This window comes from Oryctolagus cuniculus, chromosome 7 (assembly GCF_964237555.1).
Source record: "Oryctolagus cuniculus chromosome 7, mOryCun1.1, whole genome shotgun sequence".
NCBI classification, from domain to species: domain Eukaryota; kingdom Metazoa; phylum Chordata; class Mammalia; order Lagomorpha; family Leporidae; genus Oryctolagus; species Oryctolagus cuniculus.
In genome coordinates this window covers 17,335,624-17,345,200 of record NC_091438.1, presented here as the reverse complement: position 1 = coordinate 17,345,200, position 9,577 = coordinate 17,335,624, and the positions used below count along the sequence as shown (strand labels likewise).

At 53.8% G+C, this 9,577-nt stretch overlaps 1 long non-coding RNA gene and 1 pseudogene across 1 annotated transcript in view; both read left to right on the top strand.

Moving 5' to 3' along the window:
• The window catches only part of LOC127485670 (uncharacterized), a 401,588-nt gene that overhangs the window by 115,849 nt on the left and 276,162 nt on the right, over nt 1–9,577 (top strand). The gene's annotated exons all lie outside the window — the stretch shown is intronic.
• Nucleotides 5,872–6,514, top strand: LOC100343774 (heterogeneous nuclear ribonucleoprotein A/B pseudogene; annotated as a pseudogene).

Genomic DNA, 9,577 nt, shown 5'->3' with positions numbered 1-9,577 from the left:
ACTGCCTGTTTTCAAGGCATTTTCGTGGGACCCGATGTGCAGTGGTGCAGAAGCCCCAGTGCTCCTGCCCCCAGCTGAATAGACGTCCCTGTGAGGTCCATGGTGCAAACACGCCCTTTGGGAGCCGCCTCTGCCTGGTCATCTCAGCTGGGGTCCCCAGAGCTCTCAGAAGTTGGAGGAGTGAGCCTCCAGCGCCCCACTCAGCTTGCCTGAATGCTTTGGGAATTGCATGGAGGTTGCTAGGCCGGGTGCTCTGAAAATGCAACATAGTGTGCTTTTCCTGTTGTTTTCCTGTGGCCTCCAGGACTGGGTTAGACCTAATGCTGGAGAGGGATGGGGGAGGGGAAACCCAGCTGACAGCAGGCATGGAGTCCCTGTGTCTCTGTGGCTGTCCTGGAGTGCAGAGGGGGAGGAAGGGGATACTCATCAGAATAATGGAGGGGATGCTAATGGAATCTGCATTTGTGGACCTGTGGCTCCCAAGGGCATCATGGGATAAGGCACTGTGTCATGTGGTCTTGTAGGCTAGGAAGTCCCAAGACCTGCTGGCAGATGGCTGGCCTTCCAGGAGAGACACTTGGATTCTGGCCTGGAGTCCAAAGTACAGGAAGGGAAAATATTCAGGGGCTGGTGCTGTGGCACAGCAGGTTAATGCCCTGGCCTTCAGCACTGGCATCCCATATAGGTGTCGGTTCTATTCCCGGCTGCTCCTCTTCCAATCCAGCTCTCTGCTATGGCCTGGGAAAGCAGAAAATGGCCCAAGTCCTTGGACTCCTGCACTCATGTGGAAAACATGGAAGAAGCTCCTGGCTCCTGGCTTTGGATCCCTGCATCTCTGGCCATTGCAGCCATCTGGGGAGTGCACCAGTGGATGGAAGTCCTTTCTCTGTCTCTACCTCTCTCTGTATCTCTGTCCTTCAAATAAGAACATAAAAATCATAAAAAAAATAAAATATTCAAGGCAGTCAGGAGGTTTTCCCTGAATTTGCAGGCGTTTGGGGAGTGAACCAGTAGATGGAAGGTATTTCTCTCTCTCTCCACCCCAGCACCACCACCTCCCTCTCCCTTTGCTCCCACTGTTCATCCTCTGCCTCTTCACTGTAATGCTGCTTTTCAATAAACTTTTTTTATTTTTTAAGAAAGCAGGTGCAGACATCCTGGCACCATGGGTAAAGCCATCAGTATGACAGCGGCTTCCATGTCAGAGTGCCTGGTTCAAGACCCAGCTGCTTCTAAGCCATATTTCCTGTAGTAATGGGAGGCAGCAGATGGCTCAAGTTGTTGGATTCCTTACTTCAGCCTGGTTTAGCCGTGTCTGCCGCAGGCATTGGAGAAAAATCAGATGGAACATCTCTGTGTGTGTGTTTCATTCTATCTAGCTCTCCCCCTCTCTCCTGTTTGCCTTGCAGATAGATAAATCTCTAAAAATTGGTAAACCTGGTTCTGGCACTGTGGCATAGTGGACTAAGTGCCCACCTACAGTGCCTCCATCTCATTTGGATGCTGGTTCAAGTCCCAGCTGCTCCTCTTCTGATCCACCTCTCTGCTGTAGCTTGGAAAAGGAGTAGAAGATATTCCAAGTCCTTGGGCCTCTGCAGCAGCATAGGAGACCCAGGAGAAGCTCTTGGCTCCTGGCTTCGGATTGGCCCAGCTCCAGCTGCTTAATTGCCTTTAATAAGCACATGGAGATCAAGAGGATAAAAATAGCCTCCAGGGTCAGCTGGTGAGCCTGTCCCCTTGATGCAGGTTTTGGAGGCCAGCGAGGAGAGAGCACAAATGCACTCCTAGTGACTGCCTGCAATAATCACTTTAATTCGATAAACTAACCTTAGCCACCGGAGCTGGGCAGACATCTGACACCAGTTGTCCACTGTTTATCCAGGGAGGGCAGAAAGAGAATGCCAATGCATCCTCTGATTCCCAGTTATTTTCCTAAGGGCTGTGTCCTCAAACAAAATGAGAAGTCTATACTCCCCTTCCTCCTCTTCCTCTCCTCCCCGCACCCCCATCTGTTTCTTCTCTCTCTCTCTCTCTCTCTCTCTCTCTCTCTCTCTCTCTCTCTCTGTGACTTCCCTACCCTTCCATGCATAGTTATTTTTTTTTTTGTCTTAAAACAGAACCTATTGAGAGTCTTGTGTCTCTATGTGCTTATGTGCTGGTGCCTTCTTCTCATTTTGAAGCATGTTCCTTGTTGCAATCCCTGTTCTTTAAAAACTGGCTTGAGATTCACCCCCTGAAGGAAAGTTTCCAGGATTAACACCAGACTTTGGGCTGAGTGTGTTAACATTCTTTTTAGCCCTTATGCAAGTGAGCCTGGGCTAAATTATGTTATTTTATACTTCAGAATAAATCACTTTTTAAAAAACATTTAACAGTCAGCACTGTGGCTCACTAGGCTAATCCTCCACCTGCAGTGCCAGCACTCTGAGTTCTTGTCCCAGTTGGGGCACCGGTCCTGTCCCAGTTGCTCCTCTTCCAGTCCAGCTCTCTGTTGTGGCCAGGGAAGGCAGTGGAGGATGGCCCAAGTCCTGGGTGCCTGCACCCACATGGGAGACCAGGAGGAAGCACCTTGCTCCTGGCTTCGGATCAGTGCAAAGTGCCAGCCGAGGCAGCCATTTGGGGGGTGAACCAACAGAAGGAAGACCTTTCTCTCTGTCTCTCTCTCGCTCACTATTTAACTCTGCCTGTCAAAAAATATTTATTTGAAAGGCTGAGTTACAGAGCAGGAGATAGAAATATCTTCCATCTGCTGATTCACTCTCCAAATGATCTCAGTAACTGGGGCTGGGTCAGGCCAAAGCCAGGAGCCTGGAACTCCATCCGGGTCTTCCACATTGGGTTTAAGGGCCTAAGTACCTGGTCCATCTTCAGCTGCATTCCCAGGTGCGTTAGTAGGGAACTGGATCAGAAGTCGAGTAGCCAGCACTTGAGCCTGCACTCACATGGGGTGCTGGCACCACAACGTGGGCCTCATACATTTTTCAAAATTTTGGCAAACCCAACCAGGCACAGGCCCAAAGCTCCTTGATGTGACCTAGAATTGCCACCGTCCTGACTCCCAGGGCAGATGGCTTGACCCCCTCAGACAGCAGACTGGGTGTGAGGCTGACGGACTGCAGGAGGCACTGGAAGCTGAAGATGGCTGGGACAACCTCTAATTAGGTCTCAGGGTGGGTCTTGCTTAAGGCATCCCAGTTTCTCCTTGAGGCACAGTTTGGTGGTAAAGCTGAGAGCCTGCAGCCCGGCTCGAGGGGTTGCATTTCTCAAAATCATTTATAACTAAGTTTTAGTGCTGTATATATGCATGTTTCCTCTTTCCAAATAGGTTGTGCATTGTGCCAGGCCTGAGATTATGTCTTCCATTTATTTTCATTTTTTTCCCAAACCAGGCTCAAATGAGGCTCAAACCAGGCTTCCTTGACAAGCAAGGCCCTCCTCTGCTGTGGCCTGGCGTCCATGTAGATTTGAGCACTGTTTTTTGTTATTGTTGCTGTTGTTGTAAACAGTTCTTTATTTAAAAAACACAAGAGAGTCATATACAGAAACAAAATGTAACTGGACCGAGAGAGGAAGGGACACCATAGGCATTCCAGACGGAGGACAGGGGGAAACTATTTATAAAAGAGTGTAATACCAAGGTATAAATGCAAAATATAGTGGCACATGTTAACAGAAGGTGACGACAGGACCTCTCACCCCGTGGCCTGTTCTGGGTCTGCAAGGCCGCTGGGCCCCCAGGGAGCTAAGACACAGGTTCACGTGGTCACTGTGCAAATAGGGGCTGTGCAGGGCCGCCGGCCCCAGGGGCCCCACTCCCTGCACCAGCTGCTCTGGGTCAAGGTCAAGGAGGAGTCAGGGTCTCCACACCTTAGCTCGCACCTTAAGTAGCCCTGGGAAGACACCAAGGCCGGCTCTTTAAAGCATTCCCTGGGATTTGGTTTGTGGTTTTCCTAAGGCTCCCGGATGACTCCACAGAAACAACAGGCCAAGTGTGGCTCACAGTAATTAAGTAAGAGACACCCGCCCCATTCAGGGGTGCACCCGCTCTGCTCAGACCCTCCTCCTCCTCCTGGTGCCCAGCTGCAGCTCCTTTCCTGGAGAAGTCAGCACCTGTCACCAAGGACTGTGCCCTACAAGGATCCACTTTGTCTCAGATGAGGAGGGGGAGGGTGTTGGTCAGGAATGCAGATCCTTCCACAGCACGGGGCCAGGCCTGCCCCAGCCAGTCACCCAGCTAGCCACTGCCTCAGGACAGCGACCCTACCACCCTCCAGACTCAAGCTTCCTACCCAGGATACGCAGTGCACGTCACATGAGAACAGGAACTGGGCCTGGGAACGTGGCGTGGACAGATGGCAGGAACACCCCCACCTTCATCCCCCAGCCCCCGCCTGCCCGGGACCTGCAAGCTGGCTGGCTCTGGCCCTGTGCGCCCCCTGTGCAGAGCAGGCCTGGCAGCAGCGCGCAGCCTGCCCGGGCTGGGGGTCCTCCGTCGCAGGCTTCCAGTGGCCATAAGGGAAACCGCAGCAAAGACACGGAGTGGAGCGACCTCTCCAGCTGGCTGAGGGCTAGGCGCGGTCTGAAGCCACCCAGCGTGCCAGCCGCGGTCCACGGAGGCCCTCCCTGAGGGCGGGGGCAGTGGGGCTGGTGCAGGACAGCTGGTGCACAACCCGGGCAGCCAGGGCCAGCAGCCGGCACAGGCGTGGGCACGGGCGTGGGCGCGGGCAAGCCCTCGTGGGCTGCAGGCCTGGCTCCTGCTACCTCTGCACAATGTCGCTGATATCCTTCACGGAGCTGAGCAGCTTGCTGAAGTCCTGCGTGGCCCCCGGGCCGCCTGCTGTCGCCAGGTAGATCTGCAGCTCCCGCAGGTTGTTCTCCAGTTTGTTGATGGCCTCTCAGAGGGCGAACCTGTTCCTCATCTTCTGGATGGAATCCATGTAACTCACGCAGAACATGTAGAGGTTTTTGCCGGCCTCCAGCACGGCGCTGTGGCTGGCCATCTGTTCCGAGTTTCTGGAGATGGCCAGGCACAGGGCCTCGGTGCTGTCCAGAACCACGCCCTGGGGGATGGTGCCGCTGGTGATGCGCTCTGGGGGCTGGCGGGTTTTCCTAGAAGACACGCGCGTGGATATGAGCAGGATAAAGGCGGTGGAAGACCGCTGGTTGGCCGCCAACAGCAGCGAGGCGGGGGTGGGGGCCGAGCTGGCGGGGGGTCCCCGAGGGCTTGGGGACCGACTGTGGCTTTGGTATGGTCGGGAGCACAGGCCTTTTGAGGCTGTCCCCAGGCTGTCCGGGCTCGGCAGCCTCACAGCTCGTTGTGTCCACAGCCAGGCTTGTGGGTTTTGTCTTCGTGCCAATGGCTGTCTCCCCAGCCGCCTCCTGGCTCAGGCTCTGAGAGGGTTTCCCGGCTCTCCCCACGGGGGATTGGGGGAGGCAGCGGGGCGGGTTTGAGCTTAGACAACTTCCCCTTGTCTCTCCCTGGTGACTCGGGGGCGTGCTTGTGCCTCCTCACTCGGGGCTCCTCGCCCGGGCCCTTGCTGGGGGCCCCCAGGTGCGCCTGACGCTGCCCTGCTGGGGAGGGGGCCTGGCTCAGCAGCAGCAGCGGTCCCCAGGGCACCACCCTTCCCGGCCTCGTCCTTGTGGGGGGCTGCAGAGGCAGCAGTCACCGAGACCTTCTGCCGCTGGAGCTCAGGGTCAGGCCGGGAGAGCTGGACACACCAGGAGAGAGAGAACGGACACCAGGCCGACCCCGATGGGAGTCGCCCGGCCGGGACCAGGGCAGGCAGCAGGGGCAGGAGGCGGGACCGCGGAGCCCGGAGCTGGAATCAGAATGGCGCGGAGGGGGACCAGATAAATGCCAGCAAGAACTAGGAGGACAAGGGGAAAATGTTCGTTGGTGGTCTGAGCTGGGATATCAACAACAAGATTTAAAGGACTATTTTACTAAGTTTGGCGAGGTCGTTGACTGCACAATAAAAGTGGATCCCAACACTGGATGGTCAAGAGGATTTGGGTTTATCCTCTTCAAAGACGCAACCAGTGTGGAGAAGGTCCTAGATCAGAAGGTGCACAGGCTGGATGGCCATGTCATTGACCCTAAAAGGCCATGGCTATGAAGAAGGACCCAGTGAAGAAGATGTTTGTGGGGGGTCTGAATCCTGAAGCTACTGAGGAAAAGATCAGGGAGTGCTTTGGCGAGTTTGGGGAGATTGAGGCCATTGAGCTTCCAATGGATCCAAAGTCGAACAAAAGATGGAGTTTTGCTTTTATTACCTTCAAAGAAGAAGACCCCATGAAGAAGGTTCTGGAGAAAAAGTTCCATACCATCAGTGGAAGCAAGTGTGAAATCAAGGTGGCCCAGCCCAAGGAGGTCTATCAGCAGCAGCAGTATGGCTCTGGGGGCCGCGGGAACCGCGGCCGGGGGAGCCGAGGCAGTGGTGGCAGCGGTGGAGGTAGAGGTCAGGGGAGTGGTCACCAGAATAACTGCAAGCCATACTGAGGTGCAGCAGGAGGGCTATGCCTGCACATGCTGGGTTTGGATACAGAGTGAATGCTATTATGTACCAAATTTAACTTGGCAAACTCTTTAAGGCCTGTCCCATGTGTATCTTATTTAAAATTGCCCCCCTGGAATTCACTCTCCCATTGACTATTTCCAGGGCGCTAGTTGTTTTAGGCAGCATGTGGTATCTCAGGCCAGGGCGGCATTACAGGCTGATTTCATCACCAGGTTACCCAAAACCAGATTGGAGTGTCTGCTTCCCGCTGCCACTCTGAAGCCCGGACCTCTGGACCCTGGTTGTAAAGAGTAAACTGTATCTTAGGGAAAAAAAAAATTGCTACCTGTCTGGTAGGCACCTTCTCCAGGGAGACCTTGTGATCAGGTGAGTGGTGTCATAGTCAGAAGACCCAATTATCTGCCACTCAGCCTTCTCTCTGTCCCGCCCTCCTGTGAAACGTCTTTCGTAAGCCAAACTGCCCAATCCCACATCAGGGACCTTCGACCTGGACCGCTGCAACGCACCCCAACACCACACTTGGCTTACCACTGGCCTTGAGAAGCACCTTTCTTTCTTTCCTTTTTATTTTTTAATATTTATTTATTTATTTGAAAGAGTTACACAGAGAGAGAGGAGAGGCAGAGAGAGAGAGAGAGAGGTCTTCCATCCACTGGTTCACTCCCCAATTGGCCACAATGGTTGGAGCGGCACTGATCTGAAGCTAGGAGCCAGGAGCTTCTTCTGGGTCTCCCACATGGGTACAGGGGCCCAGGGACTTGGGCCATCTTCCACTGCTCTCCCAGGCTGTAGCAGAGAGCTGGATTGGAAGTGGAGCTGCCGGGACTTGAACATGTACCCACATGGGATGCCAGGACTGCAGGCAATGGCTTTACCCACTATGCCACAGTGCATGGTTTGAAAACACTGGGCTCCGGGCTGGTATGTGTCCACAACAGAGTTTTTACTGGTCTTTGGCCAACTAAGAGAAAAGAGACTATTTTATTTACCATTTGGCATCGTACAAAAACCTCACACACAGAGAAGTATATTCAGTGTAAATGTGCGGGTAACAAGTAATTAGGATGCGGACATGCAGGGCATCACAGCCCAGGTGTCTTACTGTGGAACTCAGTCACATCACCAGGCCTCCTGCAGGAGCCAGCTGCCACTGGGCTTCTGGGACCCAGCTTGGTTTCCTCTTGGCCATTCAGCTTGCCTCCTGAGTTCTCCTGATGCCCACAGTAGCTGTCTTGTTTTCCCTGCTTTTTTGGCCTCCTCGACCATGACAGGTCACAGGTCAGCTCTGGCAGACAAACTGTGTAGGCTCCAGAGTTTCAGGCTGCCTGCCCAGTGTCCCCTTGTCACCTGAAGCCAAAACTCTCCTGCAAATGGGCAATCATGATACCTCCACCTTACCAAAAATTCTCCCCAAATCTCAATGCATCTTCATGTTTTCCTGAACCACATTGCTGTTGTTGGAATTGCATGAAATTCCTAACTGGCCAAATTCAGGACAAGTGTTTGGCACAGTATCTTAGGTCACCACTAGGGATGCCCATATCCTACATCGGAGTGCCTGGTTCGAGTCCTGGCTCCTCCACTTCCAATCCAGTTTCCTGCTAATGTGCTTTCTGGGGGTCAGCAGGTGATGGCTCAAGAACCTGAGGCCCTGTCATCCATGGGAGAGACCTGGATTGAGTTCCAGGCTCCTGACTTTGACCTGGTCCAGCCCTGGCTGCTGCAAGCATTTGAGGAATAATCCAGCAGGTGGAAGATCTCGCTCTCTGTGTCTCCCTGCCTTTCAAGAAAAGAAAAGAAAAGAAAAAATGCCCAAATTGGAGGGTCCTAACCAGGGTGAGTAATTTGTAGGTACCAGTTAAGTGCAAATTCTGGGAGAGCAGAGGAAGAGTCCAGTGCCAGGCCTTCATCCCAGCCACTTCCTATGTGCAGGTGCCTCTGCTTAACCAACAGATCCAGAGAGGAGGCAGGTCTTTCATGCAACAGCAATGAGAGAGGGGAAGGAGGCTGGAAGAAGAAATGGATTCATCAGCAAGGAGATCTTCAGCTTTGCCCATTTCCCCAAGGAGGCGAAGGATGAAAGTGTTTAGCTCCAAGAAAAACCGTCTGATTAAGCTGGGGTTTAAAATGAAGTGAGAATTTCACAGGATCTCTCACATCAAGTGCCTTTAAAGTAAGTCCTGATACCTATTTTCAGCTAATGAAAGGAGGAAGAGATAGTGGCCCCAGGGAAGGGTCACATCTGGGAGGTGCTGAGTGGCCACTCTGTACCTGGCTGTGTCCTGGGGACCAAGTCAGGGACAAGTGGGAGAGGGCCCTGGGCGGGCAGTGGCTCCTGTGCCAGCAGATCTGCATTACAGGGCATGGAACCATGCAGGGGAGAAGTGAACCGCATAGCCAGGTGGACGAGGGCCTGAGGGTGGGGACAGATGTCCACCTGTAGTTGTCCTGCTCCCTGGAGGGCTGAGTGAGGGGTGGCCATGGCCTTGGGAAGCTGGTATAATCCTGCAGAGAGACCAGGAGGCAGAGGAGTTGGCCTCAGTAAGAGCACATTCTACCACTGGCTGAGTTAAGATAAACTCCGAAAGGCACCCTGTGGGTGACCAGAAACCATGAAGACAAAGCACAGTCGCAGGGCCTGAGTTGCCCACTGCACGCACAGGGACTGCAGGGTGCACAGCTCAGCCTCCCTCTCCCTTGGCTGTCCAAAATAGCCCAGAAGGAGTTTGGGTCCTGACCTGGGGTGACTCTAACCACTGCTAAGTGGTTAAGCGAGCTGCGGAGACGCCTTGTGAAGACGCGCCCCATCTGAGCTGTGCTGCTCCTGGAGGCGTGCGCACTGAGGTGCTTGTGCGGGAGTGTGTTCCAGCGTGCAAGGGAGCAGGAAGGGAGGGAGAGGAGGGGAAGGATGCAGAACACCTGCCAGGTGGAGTGAAGTCAGGGGAGAAGGCACAGTTCCCTCTTGTAGATCCCATGCAGCTCCAGGTGACAAGGCCGAGGGACTATTGTTCTTTCAACATAGCTTTTGTAGCAGCATCAGAAAGAAAGTTGGCCTGAAG